At 41.2% G+C, this 27444-nt stretch overlaps 1 long non-coding RNA gene and 1 pseudogene across 1 annotated transcript in view; both read right to left on the bottom strand.

The window, feature by feature from the left end:
- The window catches only part of LOC150006041 (uncharacterized), a 32574-nt gene extending 17286 nt beyond the window's left edge, over positions 1–15288 (bottom strand). The window contains exon 1 of the long non-coding RNA XR_016511721.1: positions 15122–15288. This is a non-coding gene — a long non-coding RNA (uncharacterized LOC150006041). The remainder of the gene's footprint in view (positions 1–15121) is intronic.
- An 11111-nt stretch (positions 15289–26399) lies between these two features.
- Positions 26400–26808, bottom strand: LOC150006040 (U1 small nuclear ribonucleoprotein C pseudogene; annotated as a pseudogene).
- Between the last annotated feature and the right edge of the window lie 636 nt (positions 26809–27444).

The raw sequence follows: 27444 nt of genomic DNA, 5'->3' as shown, positions 1-27444 counted from the left end.
ATCCAATTCACAATAGTAACAAAAAATAAAATACTGAATAAGAATTGTAATCATTTTCAGTATGATTTAATTTATGTTTGAAAAAAATCACATATGTTTCTATGTGTTTTTATATATACATACATGAACAGAGAAAGATCTGGAAGTCTAAGACAAATGCTTTTCCCAAGAGAAAGGAAGAGGATGGGGAAAGTGTGAGAAGGGGCTTGTTTGCTTCCTTTCAATTTCTTCCAATTATAACATATTAACACAGAACTTATATAATTTTTAAAACTTTACAAAACAGCATATATGACCTCATTTTGTCAAATTACAGATACCTTTATGTATACTTAGAAAATGTCTCAAAAAATGATCACACACACTCAGCAGTAATGTATAGACAGTGGAATTTCAAATGATTTTCACTGTGATTTTTCTTTTTAGTATAGTTTAATGTTTCAGAATGAGCATGTGTTATTCTTATAAAAAAGAATAAAAATCTTCATTTTGAAAGTAAACAGGATTAAATGAATGCTATTCATGATAATGCACAAGGACATTTTTAAAACTAAGATAGAAGCAAGAAGAATATAAACAAGTGGAAAAGTAGATCATGCTTCTGTATGAAATAAAATCCATGCCTTCAGATTTTTAAGTTCTCAGTTATGTTTGCAATAATGACATTTTTGCATACTGTTCTAATATTTACTTTTCATCACCATACTTATATAATAGTGCTGATGAAAAGAAGTGATCCTATAACTTTATTGTGAATCAGACTCACCAGGAAGGCTTATTAGGGATAAATTTGACAAAAAATCTGCAAGATCTGTACACTACGGAATCTGAAAACCACAAAAATATTGCTGAAAGAAATTAAAGAAAACCTACATAAGTGGATAGAAATTCTAAATACATGAATCAGAAGACTCAATACGAAGATGTTAATTATCCCCAAATTGATTTGTAGATTCAATGTAATCTCAATTAAAATCCAGAGGCTCTTTGTAGAAATAAAAAAACTGATTCTAAAATTTATCCAAAAATTCAAAGGACTTAGAACAGTCAAAACAACTTTGAAAAAGAACAAAATTGGAAGACAAATACCACCTGATTTCAGACTTGCTATAGAGCTACAAAAATCAAGACACCATTTTATTGGCGTAAAAGCAGACATGTAGATATCTCAATGGAACAGAACAGAGAGTACAGAAATAGACTCCCACATATGTGATCAATTGATTGTTGACAAAATTATCAAGGCAATTCAATGGGGAAAAGATAATACTTTAAAGAAATGGTGCTGAAACAATTCAAGATGAAAAAAAGATAACATTGACTTTTACCTCATATCATATAGAAAAATTAACATGAGAAACAAGGAAAATTGAGGAATTATCATAGATTGGAGGAAATACAACAACTAAATGCAATATGAGATTCTGGATTGGATGTTGGAACAGAAAAATTACATTAGGGAAAAAATAGGTGAAATTTAAATAAAGTATGCAGCTTAGTTAATAAATTATTAATTTCTCTAATTTGGTAATTGCACTATGGCTATATAAGTTGTTACTGTTAGGGGAACCTGGGTAAAGGATATATATAAACTCTCTATTCCATTTTTGTAGTTTTTTCTGTAAGCCCAGACTTATTTTATTTCAAAATAAAGTTTCTTCAAATTTAACTTTTACTGAAAAATAGACCTAAATTTAAGAGCTAAAATTTCTAAAAGAAAATTAAGTAGAACATCTTAGTAGGCTTGGGTTTAGCAAGATTTCTTAAATATGACACAAAAGTCACAAAGTATAAAAGAAAAATATCAACAAATGAGACTTCATCAAAATTTAAGACATTTACTCTTCAAAAACACTTACAAAAATAAAAAGGCAAGCCACAGACTGGTAAAAAATATTAGCAAAATACATACTGGACAAAAGACTTGTACATGGAATATATGAAGAATTTTTACAATTCAACAATAACATAAGCAACCCAATAAAAAAAAGGACAAAAGATTTGAACAGATACTTCACCAAAAGAAGATATACAGACTTCTGGCCAAGATGGAGGCCTAGACAGACACGCTGCATCTCCCTCCACAACTAAGAAGGAATACAACTACCTCAAAACTAGAGCCAACCAGAAGTTCCAGAAAATCCAGCTGCATGGAAGTCCAACAAACAAAGATATAAAGAAGAAATACTCATCCAGACACGTAGGAGGGGAGGAGCTGGGGTGGAGAGGACACGGTGTGGTGGTGGCAGCAGTAGCAGTGGCAGCAGTGGCAGCAGCGGAGGCAGCGGCAGGCCAGCAAAGAGTGCAGTCACACATTTTAAAAAGTAGGGAGGGACACCTGGGGAGCACTCCCAGCACCAGACCCGACCGCACAGTTCACGGTCCCAGTGCCAGGGAAAATAAAGCCTCATTGCTTCTGACTGTGCAAACCAGTGGGGGTTGGGGTAGAGGAAGAAACTCCTGGTTTCTCAGCAGAGTCCACTTGTTTAAAAGGCCCCCTTGATCCTAGAATGTCTGCAGACCCACCCAATCTGAAAACAACGGCCAGGTCAACAGCTAGAGAGGCAACAGTCCCATACAGAAGTGGGAGAAGTGCCTGGAAAAGGGACGAGTGCTAAGCAAGTGGCATTGTCCGCTCTCAGACCCCTCCCCCACATACAGCGCCACAATGTGGTAAAATGGGTCAGCCTGTACTGATGAATACCTAAGGCTCCACCCCTTTCAACATAACAGAAGTGACAGCTCTACCTAAGACACAGAGGCAAACAAACACAGGAGCCTGTCAAGATGAGAAGACAGAGAGGTATGGCCCAAAAGGGGGAATGGATCAAAGTTCCAGTGGGAGAACTAAGCAATAAGGAGGTAGCCAACCTCACAGACGAAGAGATAACCAACCTAACAGACAGAAAGTTCAAAACACTGTGATGAAGATGCTCACAGGTTTGACAGATATGCTTAAGTATGGCAAATGCATAAGGGAAGAAGTGAAGGCTATGCTAAGTGAAACGAAGAGAAATCCACACAAAACCAATGATGAAAGGAAGAAAACCAGGGTTCAAATCAATGATTTGGAACAGAAGGAAGAAAAAAACAGTCAACCAGTACAGAATGAAGAAACAAGAATTGAAAAAAATAAGGAGAGGCTTAGGAACATCTCGGAAAACTTTAAATGTGCCAACATCTAAACCATAGGGGTGCCAGAAGAAGAGGAAGAGCAAGAAATTGAAAGCTTATGTGAGAAAATAATGAAGTAAAACTTGCCAAATTTGGTGAAGGAAATAGACATACAAGTCCAGGAAGCACAGAGAGTCCCTAACAACTTGGACCCAAAGAGGACCACACCAAGACACATCATCATTAAAATGCTAAAGGTTCAAGATAAAGAGAGAATCTTAAAAGCTGCAAGAGAAAAGCAGGGAGTTACAGACAAAGGGGTGCCTATAAGACTATCCTGATTTCTCAAAAGAAACTTTGCAGGCAAGAAGGGACTGGCAAGAAGTATTCAAGGTGATGAAAAGCAAGGACTTACAACCAAGATTACTCTATCCAAAAAAGTTTTCATTTAGAATGGAGGGCAGATAAAGTGCTTCCCAGACAAGGTAAAGCTAAATGAGTTCATCATCACCAAGCCATTATTATATGTAATGTCAAAGGGACTTACTTAAGAAAAAGAAGATCAAAACTATGAACATTAAAATGACAACAAACTCGCAACTATCAACAAGTGAATCTAAAAAATAAAAACAAAATCCAACTAAGCAACCCAGAATAGGACAGAATCATAGGTATAGGGATCATTTGGAGCATTATCAGCTGGGAGGGGGAAGGGGGAGAAATGGGGAAATGGGAAAATGGTGCAGGGACTAAGAAGCATAATCAGTCGGTACAAAATAGACAGGGGGAAGTTAAGAATAATATAGGAAAAGGTGAAGCTAAAGAACTATATGCATGACCCATGGACACAAACTAAGTGGGGTGGGATTGCTGGAGGGAAGCAGGGTACTGCACAGAGCAAAGCAAAGGGGAAAAAATTGGGACTACTGTAACAACATAATCAATAAAATATACTTAAAAAATAAAAATAAAAAAAGAAGATATACAAATGGCAAATGAGCACATGAAAATGCTCAACATCATTAGGTATTAGGGACATGCAAATAAAACCACAATGAGATATCACTACACACTTTCAGAATGGCTAAAATTTTAAAAAAACTGATCTTATCGAGTGTTGTCAAGGATGTAAGGAACTAGAAGCTCATGCACTGTTGATAGAAATGCAAAATAGAACAACCACTTTGTAAAGAGTTTAGCAGTTTCTTTAAAAGATAAACTACACCTACCATGTCACCTAGTCATTCCACTTCTAGGTATCTATTTACCCAAGAGCAATGAAAGCATATATCCATACAAAAACTTGCACATGAATGTTCATAACAGTACTATTTATAATAGCCCCAAACTGGAAACAATCTACATGTCTATAAACAGGTTAATTGATAAACAACTTGCGTATATCCACATAAAGAAATACCACTCAGCCATTTAAAAAACAGATAAAATACGAATATACAATACAACATGGATGCATTGTGAGTGGCTATGTAGGAGTCTGAGACCCCAGCAGGAGGGTCCAGGGAAACAGTCCCAGCAGGGAAGCCAGCAGTGGTCAGGCAGATGAGACCTACTGGTGAGCCTGAGTCCTAGGTTTGCTGCTCCTGAGGCATCATTCTGGCTGTGTTTTTATTCCTTGACTCCTGTTCCAGCCTGGTACCCTGGTCCTGCTGCTAATCCTATGACCTACTGATAGAAAACCTGTAATGAATTAAGTTGTGTGCCCCAGAAATTTATATGTTGAAGTCCTAACTCCCAGTACCTAAGAATGTGACCTTATTTGGAAGTAGGGTCATTGCAGATGTAATAAGTTACACTGGAATAGGGTGGGCCTCTAATCCAATATGACTGTTGTCCTTATAAAAAGGGGGAATTTGGACACAGATATACAAACAGGGAGAATGCTATGTATAGATGAATGCAAAGGTCTACAAGACAAGGATTGCCGGAGACTGCCAGCAAACCACTTGTTAGGGAAGAGGCATAATTATTAAAACTTTACAAAACAGCACATATGACCCCTTTTTGTCAAATTACAGGTACATGTATGTATACTTAGAAAAGATGATCACACAAACTTAATAGTGGTTACAGACAGATGGTAGGACATTAAATGATTTTCACTGTAATTTTTCTTTTTAATGTTTTATAGTGAGCAGGTGCTATTTTAATAAGAAAAAAGAATAAATACATCTTTATTTTGAAAAGAAACAAACAGAATCCAATGAGTGCTATTTACAATATAAACAAGGACTTTTTAAAACTTAAACAGAAGAAAAATACAAACACATGGAAAAATAGATTATGTTCTTCTTTATTGTTTATAGTATATTCACACATAAATATAATAAAGGTAAATCTTCCCAAGCTATAACTAGATTAGCATTTCAAAATAAAAAGCGCCTGTTAAAATATTTGTCCAACTCTCCTTTTATGAAACCCACTGAACATAGCAACAGAAATTAAAAAAGAAGGAGGGAAGCCTCTGTTTCCAATGAAACAAGGAAGCACCAAATCAGAAACCATGAAGTAAACCTGCTGTTTACTGTGGTATCAAAACCAGACAGGAAAGAGATGCTAGGTGCCTCCGCGGACCCACAGTAGGACCCCGTTTTTTCAAAGGCCCCTAGTGGAAGGTTTATTTCGTCTATGAAATGAGGTAGCATGAGCTGCCTCCAGAGACTGAGGAACACCCCATAGACAGTGGGATCCATACTGCAGAGTGGTGGGGAGGCAGAGCTGCAGGAACCACATCGCTGACCTCCCCACCAGAGAGAAGACATGCAGGGATGATGAAAGGGGAAGGAGGAAGTGGCGGCCATGCTAGACTGCAACGCAGGGAGTCCCTACGTGAAAGCCACGTGGATTTCCAGAACACCAAAAGCTGAGGGGAAATGGTCCCCAGGGAAAAGGAAATAACTGAAGGGGTGTTTGACTCAACAAAACCTGTTAAAGTTAAAGAACCCGAGATGCTCTCCAATCCCCCCGATTTCTCCATTTGTCATCCTGTTATTCAGCCAGTAGTGGACCCCATTCAATGACAGTAATAATCAAATAGAAACCATAATGGGATTTATGCATAGAAATTGTAGAGGAAGGGAACATACACAAAAGGCTGATAAAAAATAAACACTGAAAGAGGAATTAACTAAGGAAACAAAACATACGTTTAGAAAGTTCTCTATACAATCAAGGAAATTTCAGACACCACTATCTTTATAGAAAAAGGCCCCAAAGAAAAGACATAAGAATTCAAAGAAGAGATTAAAAAAATGAAAGAATATAAAAGGTAAACTAGTAGATTCAGGAGAAAAATGGAAAAGTTATCATGATAGAGGTGGAATTTATATTATAAGCAACAGAAAATAGGATACAAATAACTGACTTTGTCGAGTGAACCATTGTGGAAAGATGCTGAGAAATCACACAAAATGAACAATAACAAAAACCCATATTTGTTAATCTTTTCTAGGTAAAATTGTTATTATTATTGAAGAAAGACGAGTAATAGGCATCCTTGGCATTTCTCAAATCTAAGGCATTTCCAAAGAAGGAGAATAAAAGGAATTAAATATAAATTATTTTCAAAAATAGAACTTTCTTGTAATAAGGCTGACTTGAACCTACAGACCAAAAGGGCATACATATTCCAAGAAAAATTGATATAAACTATTTAACATTAAGATACATACTACTGAAGTCACAAAACACCAAGGATAAAGAAAATCTCACATGGATGGCCATGTCATCAGTAAACCATGGACAGAGAGAAAAATCAAGTTTAGGGGCTTTTTAACAATGCCAGAATACAGAGTTCCAACATCGAAAAAGGTATAAAAGAAAGAAAATGTGATTTAAGGATTATATACATGTCATGTTATCCTTCAAGTAAAAAGACAATAGACAGGCATTCTCAGGCATACAAAACCTTAGGGAATAAAGCAACCAGGAACCCATCTGGAAAAACATCTTTTGAATAAAATCTATCCAACCAAGGGATGAGTCAAAATAAATTCTAGAGAAATTGGGTGTATTAATTTCCTAGGACTGCCATAAAAAGTTCCAAAAACCGGATGGCTGAAACCAATAGAACTTTATTGTCTCAGAGTTCTGGAGTCTAGAAGTCAGAAATCAAGATGTCAGCAGGCCCATGCTCCCTCTGAAGAAGTTAGGGAAGAACGCTTCTTTGCTTCTTATAGCCCTGTACATCTATTGGCTTGTGGCAGTACAACTCCCATCTTTACATGGTATTCTCCCTATGTCTCTTCATATAGTCTTCCCTCTGTGCTTGTCTGTGCCCAAATTTCCCCATTTATAATAAGGACATCAACCATATTGGATTAGGGCCCACCATAAAGATCTCATTTTAACTTGATTAACTCTATAGACACTCTATCTCCAAATAAGGCCACATTGTGAGGTACTGAAAGTTAAGACTCCAACATACCTTTCCTGGGGGAGGATATAATTGAACTTGTAACACTAAGGTAACACAGAGGGGTAAGCACTAGGTCTATTAAATAATAAAACTAAATATAAATCACAGTAAGAAGTATAATTGGAGAACAAAATGAAATGAGGTAAACATTAACAATGGAAAATAATAAAAATCAAAAGACAAGAGGTGGGCAGTGGAATAAAGTGCAAATGTAGGTAATTCCTCATCAGTCATAGCAGGAAGTCAATAGATAGTACTAACAATTGAAACTTGTCTTTAAAAAAGAAAGACATAGCAAATTCAGTTTCAACATTTTCTTTCTTTCTTTCTTTCCTTCTTTCTTTCTTTCTTTCTTTCATCTTTCTTTTGTTCTTTTTAATTCTTTCTTTCTTTGTTTCTTTCTTTCTTTTGTTCTTTTTAATTCTAAAAGCATTAATCTTTGGCTCTGGCAGGGTAGCTCAGTTGGTTAGAGCATCATCCGGTATGCCAATGTTGCAGGTTCTATCTCCAGTCAGGCAACACACAAGAATCAACCAATGAATGCATAAATAAGTGGAACAACAAATTGATCTCCCTCTCTCTCTCTTTTTCAAGTCAATAAATAAAAACATTACATAAAAAAAGAATTGTGGGGATCCGACCAAGATGGCAACGTAGTCACACATGGCTCACCTCAACGCACAACTACATCAAAATTATAACTAAAATGTAGAACAACCATCACCCAGAACCATCAGAAATAAAATTGAATGCAAGTCTGACTACTACAGAATTAACCCTTTGAGTGCCATGTGTAACTGCTAAAATTCATGTGAGAAATGCCAGGCTATTTTGCTGAGAAATGCAGTTTATGAAAAGCGTCTATAAAAACATTATTATTCATAATATGTTGCTGAAAATTTCATGACATATAGTAAATAGACTCTTCTTTTGTAAGCAGTGTTCTTGGATGCAATTTAGCAAAAAACTTATTGCATTAAAATTATTTTATTATAACAATTATTTTAGAAAAAATAAATTCTTTCCTTCAATATGGCTTTTGAAGTATAATATATGGCATAATATAAAACCTATTATTCTAACTTGAAAAAACACATAGCAACATGGATAAGAAGCAAGAAATATGCCAAATATTGCATAAATTTTTGAAAAAAAACTTCATAACGTACAAAAAAAAAGAACACAAACAGCATTCACACTAGAGACATATATCAGTAGATACCAACAGTGAAAAAGTTTAAAAAACAAAATGCTAACGCTATACCATGAAGCAATGAAAATGTCTATTAGCAAAAGCTTACTTATCATGTACACTGCAGAGTTTTTACGATTATTGCAAAGATGAATGAAATTAAAAGGACCACTTAAAATGTAAGTAAAAATAATAACAGAATTAATATGTCAGTATTTGAACAATCATAAAAATTTGAAATTTGGATCAACATGAGAAAAAGTTATATCAATATATAACCCGAGGTACAAAAAAAGAGAACAAAACATAAAATACGAATTATTCCATTGTTATTTACATTTATAGGCATCGAAAAAAGAGTCGCTGGGAACGACGCTGGCACTTTTGGGAAAATTTGTCAGCATCACTCACAGCGACACTGGCACTCAAACAGTTAAAGATTAACCACATCCATCCAGTAGTAGGGGTGCAGACATGGAATGGGCTGGTCTCTCACCCACGCGTGGTGGGTAAAAATTCAGGAGGGATATCTCAGGAACAAGGAGTCTCAGCCCCATACCAGGTCCCCCAGCCTGGGGTTCCAGTGCCAGGAAGATAAGTCCCCACAACTTCTGGTTTCAAAAACCAGCAAGGATTGAGTCAGTGGAAGAAACTACTGGAGCCCCAAGCAGTTCATCTTAAAGAACCCACACACAGAGTCACCTACTCAGACTCCCTCCCTCTGAGCTCCAGCACTGGGGTAGCAGCTTGAAAGGCACCAGTGGTATACAGGGAGGAACTGAAGTGTCTGGCATCAAGGTGAGCAGAAGCCATTGTTCCTTTTCTAAACCCTCCCCCCACAGAGCTGGCAAGCTGGTGTCGTATCTGAGATTCCATCAACCTGGCCAACACTGTTTGACCTGCCTCGGAGATTCCCAGAGACTCCACCCCACCCAATTTACAGGCACACCCAAGCTGCTTTTCCATATGAATGTTTAATCTTGGCTCATGCTTCACAACTTCCTAATTCATCTCAAACAAGCAATAGCTGGCCTCAGTGAGCCCCAGGGCTGGCACTAGCAGCAGCCAGCTTTGACTTTGCCTGGGAATCTCCAGGCCCAGCATAAGTAGCAACTGTCTCAGATTGCTTTATAGCTCAGGCAGGGTGGGCCTGGGCAAAACACAAGTGGGGGCTGACCTTGGCCCACACCACCCAGGAAACCCCAGGGCTAGTGCACCCAGGGGACAGCTACAGACCAAGTCGGAGCACCACCAGCCTTCTCCTGCACAGCTGACCCTCCACAGCAGGTAGAGGTTGGTGGTCAGTGGTCACAGCCAGTCCTTGCAGCTGACTGCCCTGCGTAAGTTCCTCCCACTGATCTGCCAACAGCAACCAAGGCTCAACTACAAGAGGAATGTATACTCAGCCCACATGAAGGGCACACCTCGCATACCCAGCTTAGTTGAAAGGGGAGGCTGTACCACAGGACCCTATAGGACACCTACTACATTAGGCCATGCTACAAAGACAAGGAGTCAAAGCAGCTCTACCCCATACACAGAAACAAACACAGGGAGGCTGCCAAATGGAGAAGGCAAAGAAATATGGCCCAGATGAAAGAACAGAACAAAACCCCAGAAAAAAAAACTAAATGAAATGGAGATACCAACCTATCAGATGTAGAGTTCAAAACACTGGTGATCAGGATGCTCAGAGAAATGATTGAGTATGGCCACAAAATAAAGGAAGAAGTGAAGGTTATACAAAGTGAAATAAATAAAAATCTACAGGGAACCAAGAGTGATAAGAAGGAAGCCAGGGTTCAAATTAACAATTTGGAACAAAAGGAAGAAATAAACATTCACCCAGAACAGAAAGAAGAAACAATAATTGAAAAAAAAAAGGAGGAGAGGATTAGAACCTCTGGGACAACTTTAAATTTACCAACTTCTGAATCATGGGGTGCCAGAAAAAGAAGAGGAAGAGAAAGAAATTGAAAACCTATTGGAAAAAATAATGAAAGAAAATTTCCCTAACGTGGCAAAGGAAATAGACATACAAGTCCAGGAAGCACAGAGTCCCAAACAAGGTGGACACAAATAGGACCACACAAAGACGCATCATAAATTAAAATGCCAAAGGTTCAAGATAGAGAATCTTAAAAGCAGCAAGAGAAGAGAGTTACCTACAAAGGAGTTCTCCCGTTAGCCTATCAGCTGATTTCTCATAAGGAATTTTGCAGGTACGAAAGGACTGGCAAGAAGTATTCAAAGTAATGAAAAGCAAGGACCTACAACCTAGATTTCTCTATCCAGCAAAGCTACCATTTAGAATGGAAGGACAGATCAAGTTCTTCCCAGACAAGGTAAAGCTAAAGGAGCTCTTCATCACCAAGCCCTTATTATATGAAGTGTTAACAGGACTTACTTAAGAAAAAGAAGGAGATCAAAACTATGAACATTAAAATGGCAACAAACTTAACAACTATCAACAACTGAATCTAAAAAATAAAAACAAAAACAAACTAAGCAAACAACCAAAATAGAAACAGAATCATAGGTATGGGGATCATTTGGAGGGTTATCAGCTGGGAGGAGGAAGGGGGAGAAAGGAGGAAATGGTGGAGGGATCAAGAAGTGTAATTGGTTGGTACAAAATAGACAGGGGGATGTTAAGAATATTATGGGAAAGGGAGAAGCCAAAGAGCTTACATGCATGACACATAGACTTGAACTAAGTCAGGGATAGGATGCTGGATGGAACGGGGATACTGGGAAAAGGGGGACAAAAAGAGAAAAATTGGGACAATTATAACAGCATAATCAATAATATATACTTTTTTAAAAATTGCCCCTGGCTGGTGTGGCTCAGTTGGTTGGAGTGTTGTCCCGTAACCAAAAGAGATCAATTCCTAATCAGGGAAACCTAGGTTGAGGGTTCAATCCCTGGTCTGGGTGCATATGATCCCCATTCTGGGTCCATACAGGAGGCAACCAATGGGTGTTTCTCTTTCACATCTATTTTATGTGAGCCACTTAGCTCCCTGTTTTTCTCTCTCTCTCTCCCCCACCCCCAACCCCAACCCCCTTCCTCTGTCTCTAAAAGCAATAAAAAAACACCCTCGGGTGAGGATAAAAAAGTTTTTGTAAAATTAATCTTTAAAGAATTTGTGGTAAAGAAACAACCAATTTAGTCTTTTCTAAGTTTCACTTTGGTTTTTCTACCATTAAATTCAAGCAGTATTAAATTTTTTCATTGCTCTAGTTAGTATGGCTCAGTGGATTGAGCACCAGCCTGCAAACCAAAAGGTCACCAGTTTGATTCCCAGTCAGGGCACATGCCTAGGTTGTGGGCCAGGTCCCCAGTTGGGGTCATGGGAGAGGCAATGGATCAATGTATCTCTTGCACACTGACATTTCTCTCCCTTTCTCCACCCCTTCCCCTCTCTCTAAAAATAAATAAAATATTTTTTTAAAAGACTTTTAAATTTTTTTCATCTAAAATAGTATGCAGCATATGGTCCTATTTTTATAGAATTCCACCAGTTAACCTAACTATTTATCCACTTATCTATTGAGTCTCTAATGATTTTTGTTTGTTTAGATTTTATTTATTTATTTTTGGAGAGAGGGGAAGGGAGAGAGAAAGAGAGGGAAAGAAACATCGATGTGTGGTTGCCTCTCGCATGCCCCCAACTTGGGGACCTGGCCCACAACCCAGGCATGTGCCCTAACTGGGAATTGAACCAGCAACACTTTGGTTCACAGGTCAGTGCTCAATCCACTGAGCCACACCAGCCAGGGCTCTAATGGTGTCTTATAAATGTTGGGAACAGTTGTGGCTGAGCAGTAGGACTTATAGTGAGTTTTTAAAAACTTCTTTGTTGTACTTTTCTATATTACTTGAATTTTTATAATGAAATTTGTTATTTTGAACAAAAACAGTAAAGTCATTATTGCACATTTCCCCAAAAGCTTTATTTGTAGGCATTGGTGGTAGGTGGGACTCAACCTCAGATCCTAGGAGGAGGTGGGTCCAGAAGGCACGAGGTGGGATCTGAGGGTGCTATGCCAGCTGGGCTGTTAGGAGGCCCTTCTACAACAGGGAGTCCTGCTTCATAGCTGCTGTGGCAAAAAACTTCTCAACTTCAAATGCCACCACATATATTAAGGACTTCCCATAATCAGGCCCAGCCATCAAAGAAGCCACATGGCCTCTAAAGTCCGCAAAATAAGTCAGACCTGCTTCTACCTTTTGAGAGTGCCCAACATTTGCTTTGCTGTGACATCAAAAAGGCCAGTGCTCCCAGAAACCAACCCGGAGGCTAGATCTGTCCTTTTCAACCCCCAAGCAAGAGAGCTGCCTATGTGGCTGTCCTGAGCTCACAGCTGTGTGACCAAGTTCCCCACTCTAGCCTCCAAGCTGGAGTTTTTCAACAGAAAAGGCATCTGGGTATATAATAGTCATCATCATGTTCTTATTTTATTTTTCCTCTTCTTATATCTGGTTGTCACCAAATGTTTGGCAGGAAATTTATCTTTTATTACTCTTCTTCCTGTATTTTAATAGACATGGTGGCTATTTCTGTGGATACAGCACGTAGGCAGCTGGGGTTTTGTAAGGCTGAGCACACCACGGAAGAGTTGTGGGCTTTCAGCCTTGCTTCCTGAAAGTTGGGGCTGGCCTTCATATTCAATCTTTCTAGCCTGCGTAACATAACAGGTATCCCATCAGGACACACCAGCTCAGCAGCAGTGGGTACAAGGATAAGCAAGGGGGCAGTGGCAGAGAAGTCTACAGTGGGAACAGGGTCCTTGCCTGAGAAAAGGCTTTCGATAGGGCTTGAGATGTTATCTAAACCTGAATGCAGGCCTAAGAAAGTGTGGCCCATAGGACCCACATACTGAGCTCTGCCAAAGGGCTGGGGACCACATACAGCCAGTGTCTCCAAGTGACAGAATCACTAGACAGGTTGTCATAGTAACATAGTCCTAGATGCAGGTGGTAGGCCTTCAGTGCATGCTGAGCACAGAGAAACACAGCAGGAATTGAGGGCAGCAACTGTCGGCAGCTTGGGGAAGCTTCTTGGAAAATGTTGTCTATACTCACTTTTTTTTAACCAAAAAGATTATTAAACAGAGAAAGTTATTTGTTAAAATATATGGAAAGTCAATTTATTTTAAATAAAATACTACAACTCATGATCTCTGTGTTCTCAATTGAAGTTCTAGAATTTATTTGGTGCCATTTGTCCATCTCTAAATACACCTCAGACTGGTGCTAATTTTTCAGAGACGCTGAATGTCTCAGGTTATATCCATGTAGACAAGGTAGCAGGAATCATCTGATCACCCCTCCCCCACCTTTGGATTACCTGTGTCTCCCCTCAGAGCCTTTATCCTTTAGTTCTTTGATTCATCATCAGCTTCTTATGTGTCAATGTGCCTGGCAAGGCTTTTTCTTCTCGCCTAGTTCTAATCTGGGCAGATGACTTTTGATCTACTTATTTATATTCATTTTGTTGCCTCTTTTCCGCATCAAAGTTTATATCTCTACAGGGCTACCTCTGTTTATTAAAAATATAATTGTACTCATAGAGTGAAATTAGATTCTGAACAAACAGCAAAATGAAAATGGTTATTTCAGCAGAACCTTGCAGCTTCCCCTTAGAGTACACCACTGCCCAAAATAGGCGCTGACCAAAGTCTCTGTCTTATCCAACTGTAAACCTTGGGTGACTGTGTTTAGTCATTTTTACATGAGCCACTTAGTTCATTCACTCCTCAGCCTGCTCCAGTCAAGCTTTTGCCTTCTCCACTCCACCAACAAGCTCTTTTCAGGCCCACCCGGGAGCCTCTACTCCTGTTAAATACAGTTGACATGTTCCAACTCTCATTTCCCTGAACACTTGGTTCATATGTGAAACTACTTAACATTCCCTCCATCCTGAAACACCCTCTTCCACTGATTTTCCTTCCATTTTTCTCTCCCAGTTCTTCTCCCAAGCTCTCCAATCAATCCTCTCACTCTTTAATGGGCTCCTCTCCCTCCCCTACCAGTTAAGTTTCCAGGTTATCATTCTCAGTGAGCAAGCTCTTTTTCCCTCATGTTTTAGCTACCAAATATCTGTGAACCCAGACCTCTCTTGGGTTCCAGTTTCATATATCCAAACCCTGTTAAGATGTCTTAATTTGCCCCAAATAGCACACCATCATGCCACCAAGCACTGTCTCTCTTCCTGGATTACATGACATTTCTGTAGTTCAGGGAAGTGTGCTCATTAATGGAAATGAGAACCGTTCTGGGGTCCCCAAAGTGGAAGCAATTCTGAGAGCTATAATTACCATCCGTGGTTTGATCAGAAATCACAGCCTTGAGGGATTTAGCAGATACTGACCTCAGAGAGGAGTTACGGTTGTTCTTCCTCTTATATCTGTGTCCCCATAGCAGTCTTCATCTACACAGGTAGAAGATGGAGAGAAATAACCATGCTTCTCGTCTGCACTAGTGATGTCAGCCTAGAGAGGTGAAAACAAAGGTGGAGGGGCTCAAATGGATGGAGAGTGAGCTCAGTCAGATTCCCCCAAATGCTCAAATGTGTCCCAAGAATATAAACCAAACCCACTCATCTAGCTCTGATCCCTAGAGCTTTAATCTTTCAAGGACACAATTCCTTCCTGTATTTCTAATAATCACTGTTTCTAGCTTTTCTGGAAATTCCACCAGTCGTCCTCTCTCTCCCAAGCACTGAGTCACAAAAATAGAAACATGAGAAAAGTTAGTTTGACCCCTTTGCTTTCAGAAATGCACTGATGGAAAGAGCCTTAGGGAATGTGGTGTGGAATCCTTCCTTAACTGGTTCTTCTATCTCAAGGAAAAATAAACTGAAAGAAAGGATACTAAAATGCTTAGTCATCCATGGGAAAGGGATTTTGTGTGAAACAGTTCACACTTGCATGATTATAGTGTTTCAAGAAGGAGTTTTTAGTATCCATGAATGGGCTTTATCAGACTATATAATCCTGCAGAAACAGAGAGCTACATGTTTTTGTGTCTGTGCATTTTTCTGAGGAGAGCGACCATAGCTCTTATCAGATTCTCAAAGGGGTGCCTGACACCCCAACAAGTAAGAACTACTCACTTAGAGGTTAACTTAGTTGTACTGGGTATCTTTGCTGTATAACAAATTATCCCAGAACTTAGAAGTGTAATACAACTAACATTTATTATTATCTCTCAGGTTTTGTGGGTCAGTAATTGGGGACTAGTTTAGCTGGGGGACTGGGCTCAGGGTCCCCTGTGATGAGGCAGTCACAAAGTCAGCTGGAGTTGCTGCCATCTGAAGGCTTGCTTGGGGCTGCTCAAGTGGCTGCTGGCAGAAGTCCTCAGTTTCTTGCTGGCTATTGGCAGGGGGACCTCCATTCCTTGCCACATGGACCTCACCATTGGCTGCTCAGTGTCCTGAGTGAGTGTCCGCTACTGAATGAGTGACCAAGGGAAAGAGCAAGGAGGAAGCCACGATGCCTTTCATGGCTTAGTCTCAGGAGCCATACATTTTCACTTTTGCTGCATGCTATTCTATAAGCACGACAGCTCACACTCAAGGGGAAGGAAGTAAGCTCCACTTTTTGAGGGGAAGTGTATCAAATAATTTGTGGACATATGTTTAAACTACCAAACTAGTAAAGAGGCCTTACTCTACAGGCTTGCTGAAAGCAACTTTCTCTCCCCTTGTACAATCCTTCCCCTTCTTCTACCACTTCATTTTTGGTGTTTGGGACTTCCCCAGGGTAGGGGAATCCCCATGGCCTTGGACAAATTATTAAACTTCTTTGTGTCTCAATTTTTCATTGGTTACTGGGAACAATAATACCTACTTTGTAGGATTTTTGTATGAGGATTTAGTGAAATGCTGGATTAATAAATGTTTTACAATGTTAGTGATAATAATAGTGACCCCTCCCTCAATCTAGAGACTTCCATTTCCATTAAAAAGAATTGCATATTTATGGACTGTAAATATTCTAGAAGGGATGAGAAGTGATATTTATTTATTAAGAATTTATTTGTAGAGTAGGTGCTGTAGGGTAGGGAGAAACAAAAGCAATTAAAACAGCCGCTGTCCTTAATAGGTCTAAAATGTAGTTGGGGAAAAGATATCTATGCATGAAACAGGAGTGCTTTGAAAATCCTGTGACACTCAGGAACAAGACAGAGTATCTGCACGGAGTGTAATTTTAAGGTTAAGATTCAGGCCAGAGAGCATGAGTGAAAATTAAAGGAAGATAAATACTGAAGTTTGAAAGAGGGCCACAGAAAGATTTTCAGGGCCATAGCAGGAAAAATTAAGGGGTAAAGAAAAGGATTTATAAAGTCAAGATTTCACAGAGAAAGAAATAAACTTAAAGGAAAAACAGAGGAGTTTTTCTGACAGAAGAACTGGTTTGTGTGGAGGCAGTGCCTGAAGGAGAGCGTTATCCTATTTATCAATCTATTTATTGAAACAAAGATTTTCTGTTCACCTTTCAAGGGCAAGAAAAGTATCTATAGGCTTCTGTAATCTAGCACAGTGAGCTGTGGAGGATACTGTTTTTAAAAATGCAAACTGGAAAACCACTTCTCTAATTCCGACTTCAGGTTAAGATGCTTACTGGCAAGCGTTCAACGGAGCTGCTTCCCCGCAGCCCAGCTTTTCTGCTTGCCTCCTATGGTGGGAGGGGCCGGATTTCCAGGAGCTGCTTGGTTCTACACAGCTCTCATGGGCAACCTCACAAGGCCCGGTAAGGAAGAGCAGAGAGGTGGCTCCATCCTGGACTCAAAGGCCCATCTGCAGCATGGAGGGCATGGGAAGCAAGGATGATCCGATACTCCTGGGGCCTTCAGTGGCCAACTCTCATCTCTGAGGTCTGACTCTTTACTATCTTGTTTTGGAGAACTAACCTAAATTAATTTTAGTCTATAAGTAGCCCAAGATGTTTGGAAGTGGGTGAGAGTCAGCTGCCTGCTATTACATTATAATGACAGCAAAACAAAAACCAGATCTTATCCCTTTATAGAGACATATATTAAATAAACATTCATGAGCAATTAGGCACAGAGCATTTCATGCTACCTGCCCTGTAGGTTTCCCCAAGTCCCAGCTCCTGTCCTTTTAAGTGACCCAATGGCTGCCTGGCATAAATAGTTCATTGGCGGCAGAACCAACAACAATTCAAAGGCATTTCATTATCCTTGTGATCAGCACCAGGCAACAAGAAACACCCCCTAAAGCTATGTCTGGAGACAGGAGTGGTTCAGCATCAAGTGTCTGGCACCCTCCTTACAGGTTCATGCAAATGGCCTTGCTAGACTCTTAAAAGGTGCGGGCAAATGCGAGGAGTGCCTCTGAAATATTTTAGCCTATTCACATACCTTGACTATCTTTAATTTCATCAGTAAGAGCTCTTATCTATCATTCCTCATGCTAAAGACCAAGCCCCAAATTTCATCAAATAAAATCCATTTATGATATTATTGTGCTGATGTGCAGTGTCTGCTGTAGAGCAAAGGATAGATTACTCAAGCAATTGCAGGGGCCACCTTGGCAGATGACCTGGAATTGAAGCTTAATCTAACTAGTGAGTAAACAGCATTACATGTCAATACTGCAGTAATTTCAAGTAAATTACAGATATCAAGACACTTGCCTTGGCCTGGAAGGAAAAAACAATCATTTTCACAAGGTTCAGTGCAGCTAGTGGATACCAGGATCATCAGTCCTAGGTTCTGGGACTATTTCATCAGTCACAACTTCTGTGTGGAAAGACGATTTGAGATAAGATTAAAGTCTGTGAGACTGTATGGAGGACTCCAAATTCCTAAGCATTATATTACAGGGAGATACTTGTTACTTAAAAGAGGTTATTGTAGTACAAGTGGAAGGAAATATTATTTCACATGGTTCTTATGAACCGGATTACCCCCCACGGGTAGTTCAGACTGTAAACAAATAATTCATTCTAAGGCAGATCAAAGGTCAAAACGTGGAAGCCCACAAAAATATTTTATTTGGCCTGAGCAACATTGTAAAATTACTGAATTTGATCATTATACTTAAAAAAATCAATTGACATTCCCATAAAAATCTGGATTTGCAGCTTCTCTTGAAAACAACCAGACCTGGCAACAGCAGGTCTGCACTTCCTGCTGCTGAGGCAGGAATCGCGGGCCCACATAACGGGCATTTCCTCTCCTGCTTGCAGTCCTCACAGTGCCCTAATCATTCCCAACACTGAGGTCCACTGCCAGGTGCCACTTACAGCCTCACCTACACCGCCATATTTCTTGTAGTAGAGTTCAGAGAAATGTGAACTATTTCTTGTGTCTTGAGCAGCATTGCAGCATCAAAGTATGGGCCCTAGATACAGATGGCCTCATTTTGAATCCTGGTTCTTGTTTACTCTCTGGTTATGTGACTTTGGGCAAGTTGCTTAACCTCTCTAAGCCTCGGTTTCCTTATTTGTGAGATAAGAATAGTACTGTCACTTACTTCATAGGGTTGCTGTGAGGAGGAAAACAGGGCCGCCCCCGACAAGTGCCTCTGAGAGGCCTGCACGGCCCACCCAGCCCATCTTAATCTTTCGTGTTACCCGCTTGGCCCCTGTACGCATTGGGCTTGTGATATCTGATTTAAATAAATATTTGGATATCACTTCATGAGGAAGTATTAACAAAATCGATGCCCTGACCAGTGCAGCTCAGTTGGTTGGGCATCATCCTGCAAAGTGAAAGGTCTTAGAGTGATTCCTGGTCAGGGCACGTGCCTGGGTTGCGGGCCCAGTTCCTGGTTGGGGTGTGTGCGAGAAGCAACTGATCTATGTTTCTCTCACGCATCGATGTTTTGCTCCCTCTCTTTCTCCCTTTAAAAATAAGTAAACAAAATCTTAAAACTGGGTGTCCAGAAGGCGCTCCTCACTTCAAAAATCATGTTATAGAACACCTCTTAACTATCTGCACCAGTCCAGCCTTGAAACTAAGTTAACAGATCAGTATCCTGGGTGGATCATGAAACTGAATTTCTGCCCAAATGGTCCCTTGGAATAAAATGATATCCCTGCTTCAATAGACACCATGTCTTATTGAAAATACAAACCACAAAATGAGAGAAGATATTTACAATACACGTAGCGGCATAGGAATAGTATCAAAAGTAATATAAAAAATTTCTACAAACTAATGAGAAAAAGACAGTCAGTTCTATAGAGAACAATGGACAATTTATAGAGGAAGAAACAGGAATGACTTATTAACTTTCATTGTCTGGATTGCTCAGTTTCATAGCAATCCAGAAAAATTAAAGTGAAAAGCACAGTGAAATATCATGTCGCACCCATCATATCAGCAAAACTTGTACAGTCTGACAATATCACCACCAGGTCTGTGCATTGCTGGTTGAATGAAGATTGGCCTGACCTCTGCGAAGAGCACTTTGGAATTCTGTAAACATGTTCATCCAAGGTTCCAGCAGTTTCATTCCTAGGAATCAATCCTAGATAAACCCTTACAGAGATGCACCAAGAGACAAGCTCAAAAATGTTTATGGCTTCACTGTCTGTAACATCCAAAACCGCTAACTTATATGCTGATGAGCAGCATAGATAAATAATGACACATTCATACAGTAGGGTAATGTGCAGTTACTATATCCATCAACCAGAAGTGAATTGCATCAGAAAACACACACTGTGACATCATTCATATCAAATAGCAAGCAAAGCAGTATTACATATTGATTGGAGATAAAGGTATAAAAATGTATGAGAATCCTAAGTGCCAAATTTAGGATATTAATTATCTGTAGGAGAAAGATAGGAAAATGAGATCCAGGATGGGTCATTTCTTAAGTTGGGAAGGCAGGTAATACCTGGTTGTGTGTGTTATACTAGTGTTTACACATTTTTGTACATATTAAATATTATGAAATAAATTTTAAAATAAATGACATTATTAATTTTTATTTTGCAGGTTTTATTATGTTAGAGCCAACTGAAACTCCTTCCAGGCTGTATTAGTCTCCTGTTGCTGCTTTAGCAAATTGCCAGAAATTTAGTAGCACACAACTTTATTACTTTATAGTACTGGCCTATCTCCCATCTTCAAAGTCAGCAGCATAGCACCTTCAGATCTCTCTCCCTGACCCCACCATTGCTGTCAGCTTATCTCCTCTGAATCTCACCCTCCTGTCTCCCTTTTATAAGGAACCTTGTGATTACATTGGCCCACTCAGATAATCCAGATAACTTTCTATTTCAAGTTCCTTAACCACATCTGTAAAATCTCTTTGCCATGTATAGTAACATATTCACAGGTTTTGGGGTTTAGGACATCTTTGGGGGGCCATTTTCTGCCTGGCACATGGGACTTAAAACATTTGGCAGACCCCAGTGCTATGTCTATTGTGCTCAATGGAAAACCCCCTGGCCTGCTTAGCTGTTACTAAGTATCTGAATCATTTTCTCTGAACTGGATGGATTTTCCAGTCAAAACCAGGGTTGGGGTGTGAGGCTGGGGGGCGGGGGGGGGGGGTGTTGGCAGGGAGAGAATCACAGAGGCCGGAAATTCCCAAACTGGAGAAAAGGGTCCAAAACTATTAAGAGTGGCTCTGAACTGGAACAGTTAGATCTCAGAGTTGCCTCAGAGCAGCAGGACTGATCACTTTAAAACATAAATCTGATCATGTCCCTCTTCTGTGTAAAACTTGGTCAAAGCTTCCGCTTGGCTTTAAAACAAAGCCTTTAAAGTGATCCCAGTTTCTCAACATCAGCGCTACTGACATTTCCGGCTGGATAATTCTTTGTTGCCAGAGACTGTCCTGTGCATTGCAGGATGTTTAGCAGCATCCAGGGCCTCTTCCTATTTGATGCCAGTAGCACCCCACACACCCACATAAACACATTTGGGACAATCTTGCCAAATGTCCCTGAGGGACAAAACTGCCCTTGGTCGAGAACTCCTATCCTAGGAAGTCCAACAGGATGTGGGCCCTGCCCATCTCTCCGCCCTATTTTCTCTCCTTTAGCCAGCTAAAGCTCTCCCAGCTTAACACAGCCAAGTCCCTCTGGCCTCTGGATTTCTGCATACGCTGTTCCCTCTTCCTGGGTCACTCCTTCCCACATCTCCTCACCTGGTGAAGTTTTTCTTTGTGTTGAAGGGAAGCGGAGTTTTGCCACCCGCAAATATGCCTTTTTTTGAATATTGTTTATTTTAAGCAGGTTATTAAAAATAATAATAATAATAACAAGACTCAGGAAGAAGCTCTGACCCAAAATTGCCTAAATGAATTTAGGCAGAGGACCTGCTCCAGTAAGGGAGCTAACATCATATAACTCGTCGGCAGCCATCCGTCTCGAGAGACGATGGTGTAACTTCTTAAGAGTCTATCTGCACCGCCGAGAATGGTTGTGCAGTCCGACTCGGGAGTGACACGGTATCTGTCTCCTCCCGTGTTGAATTGACATCTTGCGATGACGCTGGAGTGTCCTCTCCAGTGAAATTGAAGCTACAGAGCCTCGAGAGACGATGGTGTAGCTTCTTAAGAGTCTATCTGCACTGCCGAGAATGGCTGTGCAGTCCGACTCAGGAGTGACACGGTATCTGTCTCCTCCCGTGTTGAATCGACATCTTGCGATGATGCTGGAGTGTCCTCTCCAGTGAAGCGAAGCTACAGAGCCTGGGCAGGGTGATATGGAGGGTCTGCTGTTGCCCATGCAGCAGACCTCCCCTCTCTTCGCAGCTGAAGGATCCAAGGGAAAGACGGAGTCAATACAGCTTGGCTTCAGGTGCGCCGCAGGAGTTGCCGGTGTTGACTACAACGTCAAACCGCCTTAGGGACTCCGGCTCCGGATTTTCTGTCGGGGTTTACTCCCTTAGCCTTTCCCCTGAAGAGGTATGCCGCAAGGCAGCGGAGGTTTTTTGGAATCAGAGTTTTCCTTCTCTGATGTGCCCTGACTGGAAGATCGAACCAGCGACACTTAGCTCGCAGGCCGACGCTCAATCCACTGAGCCAAACCAGCCAGGGTGGATCATATAACTAGATAACTATATTTTAATATAAACTAAGTGTGGCAAACAGGAAAGAACCCAGAAAATCTGTTTGGTAGACTCCCCTCTGTGTCCCATTGTTTCTGGGTGGCCTAGCAATAATTTGTTTACCAAATATTTGTGCCTTCCCATCTGTTTGTGAATTGCCTACCTTCTCTTTGAAGTATAAACCACTACCCCCTTCTCCTTAGCTCAAGATGGCATATAGGCCTCACCTGCCTGATTTGTCCTGCGGTCCCATATTCTTACAGGAACCCCAGTATGCACATACATAATTAAATTGGGTTATTTTCCCCTGTTAATCTGTTTCATGTCAATTTGATTATTAGGCCAGCCAGAATATCTCAGGGGAGAAGGGGAAAATTTCCCTACCCCAGAGTGTTTCAGTCTAAATGGCTTCAGCTCAGACACCCCTCCCTGCCCCTTTCAGAGGCCCCTGCTATGTGCTGCAGCAGGGTCCCACCCTGTAAACCGTCCTTACATCTGCCATTGTTTGTCTGCCTTCTCCACCAAACTGTCGCCCCCATGAGGGCAGGGCCTGTGACAGTCTTGTCCTACTGATTAGTGACTACATACATGGTCTGTATTATCTCAGGATGGCAGACACTGTTGGCCCAACCCCCATCTGTCCCAGAATCAGATGCTCAGAATAGGAATCAGACCATGAAGTCAGGTAAACCCCCTTGGAAGAGCTGGGATTCACTGTCTGCTCCTTGTGTCTGGACTGTGTGGGCCCCATCAGAGATTAAATAGTAACTCAGAGTGTGATCTGAAAAAGAGCTTTTTCCTGAGGGCCATGAACCCAAGGGTACCTATGGCTACACATGAGGAATCTTTTGCCCCAGGGGCTCCTGTTAAATGAGGCCCTATGTTGAGGAAGAGCCAGCACCTGAACTGGCACCAGCTGCCAGGACTCTTTGGGAAGAGAGCCAGACAATGTTGACTCTGCAGATGGGGAACAGCCGAGCAGGGATAGAACTGTCACCAATAAGCTCTGGTACAACAGACTGTTCACAGGACAGCATCCCCAATAGGAGAAATCTAGACCCTGGCTAAATTCCCTTTGTCCACCCCAATGTGAGGCATCTATAGGCAGGCAAAGAGCAAAGATCTAACACCACAGAAGCTCGGCCTTGTCTTGTCAAATGATCAGTGCTTTATCCTGATTCAAAAGTTGTAGCTGAGACTCTGAAATAAAATCCACTGAACAGTGCTGAAAAGGCAAAGCCCAGTGCCCAGCAGTAGGTGCCCGAATTTTCCATGACAGGTAGGCTTACCCTTTGCCTGGGCCAGTTCCTCATGATCTCCCAGCACCAAGTGGCCCAGGCTAAGTCAATCATGTTGTAAAGCCTTATATTCTTTGTATTAGGTGCTTAGTACATTCCTTTAAACATATATACATTTCTCCATAACAAAAAAGTTATTTTCTGACTATATAACGTATGCTCCTTGTAAAAAATGCAAACAACACCAAAAAAAAGTATAGAGAAAAATCATCATGAGATAACTGTCATCAACATTCTGCTGACCCTGCTTTTCTACATCTTTTATCCAAGTGTACACATAAATGTGATTTCACATACATCAGGTGACCTTCTTTGCTCAAATGCATGTATTAAAAAGGAAACTTTCTATTAGCACCACTAGCAACAAACTGCCTCACTTACCAGAATAGAAGGCAAACCCCAGCAAACACAGTGCAAGCAAAATAGTGTGATTAAATATCTATCCAGTCAGACAGCATGGCTCCCAAGGGCCCGAAGCCAGAGGCCCAGTCTCTAGGAGTTCAAAAGGGTAATTAGTGAGTATTAGAGGCTTGACAGGTTAGACCGAAGGAAGACTTTCTCCCAGATACAGTCAGAAGTACTGAAAGAAAATTGAAAGACAATCTTTCTCTACTCCTACTGTTATCTGTTCCACATCTGTGTAGTAACCTAACTTTCTGGGGTACCCTCAAGTACCTCCCACATTCTATGGAGAAGGCAGGGAGCAGAGCCTGCAGTGCCCCCTAAGACAGCATGGAGGAGAAAGGCCCTGTAAACATCAGCCCCTGGCCCACAGAAACCTCAATAAAAAATAAAGTCTGTCACCACATCTCAGAGGCACCAATGCTGATTCTGACCCCACCCCCAGCACCCCCAGGCAGCCCTCCTTCCTCAGCCTGGAGCCCACAGGAGATGTCAGGGCTCTTTTACTCCTTTTTCACAAAGAATCTTCTGTCTCAGGAATCAACATTCCTGCGCAGGAGACCCAAAGTCTTGTGTGTGTCTGTGTTGGGACAAGATTTTCTGCCATGGGTTGGGTCCCCTGGAAGGGGCAGACAGGGTGGGGCAAGTAGGGCACCCAGTGTGCGAAACTGAAGAAGGTGCTCACTCTCAGCTGCAGACCCTCACGACCTTGAGAGGGGGCACCTCACTTGTCTAACCCTCTTCCTGGCCCTGGGAGACTGAGCAGGGCCATGAGACATTCAGTGCGGGAAAAGAAAGCACTGGATGTTCACCTTACTTTACCCTACACCATGTACAGAAAATAAATTTGGTGTGTTCAAGCGAAAACATGAAAGGAAAGCTTAAAAACTTTTTAAAATATAGGAGAAATTTTGAAATTGCTTTGTGATTTGAGGGTAGAGAAGGATTTCTCAAAGACACCAAAGAACAAATCATAAATTAAAATGTTGATAAATTCGACTGTTATAATTTTTCTGACTGTTTTTCTAAAGTCTCCGTAAACAAAGTTAAAAAAACCAAATACAAACTGGGAAAACACATCTGCAATGCATATAACTGACAAAAGATTAGCATCCAGACTCTATCGAGGAGGGTAAGATTTTAAAAAAAACATGAAGAAAATTAGACAAAAGACTTACCAGAAACTTCACAGAACAGGAAACATAAATATCCAATAAATATACAAAACATATTCAAATGCTCTACTCACCAGGGAAATGCAAGTTAAAATTACAATGAAATGCCAGGTCACACCCATCTGGTTGGCAAAAATGTTCAGGCCTGACAATGCCACATGATGGTGAGTGAGGCAGTGAGAGCTGTCTGCCCGCAGAGGGAATGAGGGTTAGGGGGGCTGCTTGGTGCTACCTGGTAAAGGCAGAGGCATGTAGGTATGCACAGCCTTTTACCTGGATTTTTATTTATTTTTTAAAAGATTTTATGTATTTATTTTTAGGGAGAGAGGAAGGGAGGAGAAAGAGAGGGAGAGAAACATCAATGTGTGGTTGCCTCTCATGGGCGCCCCAACTGGGGACCTGACCCACAACCCAGGCATGTGCCCTGACTGGGAATTGAACCAGGGACCCTTTGGTTCACAGGCTGGCACTCAATCCACTGAGCCACACTGGCCAGGGCCTTTTTGTTTTTTAACTAAAAGAGTTGACAATTTTATATTCACAGTTCACAATACAAATGAAAATTGCTTTTTTTGGTCCCACTACTCCCCTCCAAAACTATTCTCTTAGATAAGAAGGGGGAGCAAGTCTTCCTTGTCATGCTGTTAGAAAACACCCAGAATCACAGAACCATGACCTCCTGGTGAAGTAGAACAAGTAATACAAAACTGATAGACAGAGGATCCCTGTCTTCTTACTTGTCTGGTCGAGTCATTCCTGGCCAAGTGGGTACCACCATGGACGGGCCCAGGTGTCACTGGCATGTGGCCTCCCACAGGCGGCCTCACTCCAGGAGCAGGTCCCACCTGCATCATCCCAGGAGGAGAAGAAACCCCCATATGTGGTGCTGGCAGCATACCAGGGAGAGGGGGACTTGGGAGATTGGGAGGGGGGGCGGGGGGGGAGTGGGATCATTGCTCCTGTAGGAGGAGGAGCAGAGAATGGAGTAGGAGGCATCTTCCGGTTTTCTGTCAAACAGGCTCTGAGCCGGCTCTTCCATCCATTCTGACAGTAGTCTTTCACACTCTGTGCTTCCCACCACTGCAGTGTGTCTTTCTCACGGATGGAGAGTCATGGGCGAGGCATGGGTTGCAGCAGCCAACAATACAACTCAGGCTGTTGGCCACTCCACTAGGCGCTGCTGGAAGTGACGTACCTGGACCCTTCTACCCTCAATTCTTCCAAAACCTGGCATCCCACTACATCTTCCTCAGTTCAGCTCTGAACACAGCTCTTTCCTCTTTCGATGCCTTCAATGGCTCCCCATGGCCTAGGAAAGAAACGTCAAGCTCTAATGACATTTTAGCCTTTGTGGTGTAACAACTTTCGGTTTACATCCCACTCTGCCTTATGTTCTTAATACTCTTCTCATAAAATTAACTGCACAGGCTGAAGTATCTCTTTTAAATCTTTAACCATATGAAATGTTAAATGAGGTGGTGGTGGAGCTGGAGGATAATTAATTTTATACCTTTATGTTATATGTGAATACCGTGGGGGGGGGGGGCGGGGGGCGGGGTTATCCCTGGCTGGTTTGGCTCAGTGGATTGAGCGTCGGCCTGCGAGCTAAGTGTCGCTGGTTCGATCTTCCAGTCAGGGCACATCAGAGAAGGAAAACTCTGATTCCAAAAACCTCCGCTGCCTTGCTGCATACCTCTTCAGGGGAAAGGCTAAGGGAGTAAACCCCGACAGAAAATCCGGAGCCGGAGTCCCTAAGGCGGTTTGACGTTGTAGTCAAC

This window comes from Furipterus horrens, unplaced genomic scaffold (genome assembly GCF_987537825.1).
Source record: "Furipterus horrens unplaced genomic scaffold, mFurHor1.1.pri manual_scaffold_6, whole genome shotgun sequence".
In the NCBI taxonomy this organism is placed as follows: domain Eukaryota; kingdom Metazoa; phylum Chordata; class Mammalia; order Chiroptera; family Furipteridae; genus Furipterus; species Furipterus horrens.
This window is presented reverse-complemented; position numbering and strand designations above follow the sequence as displayed.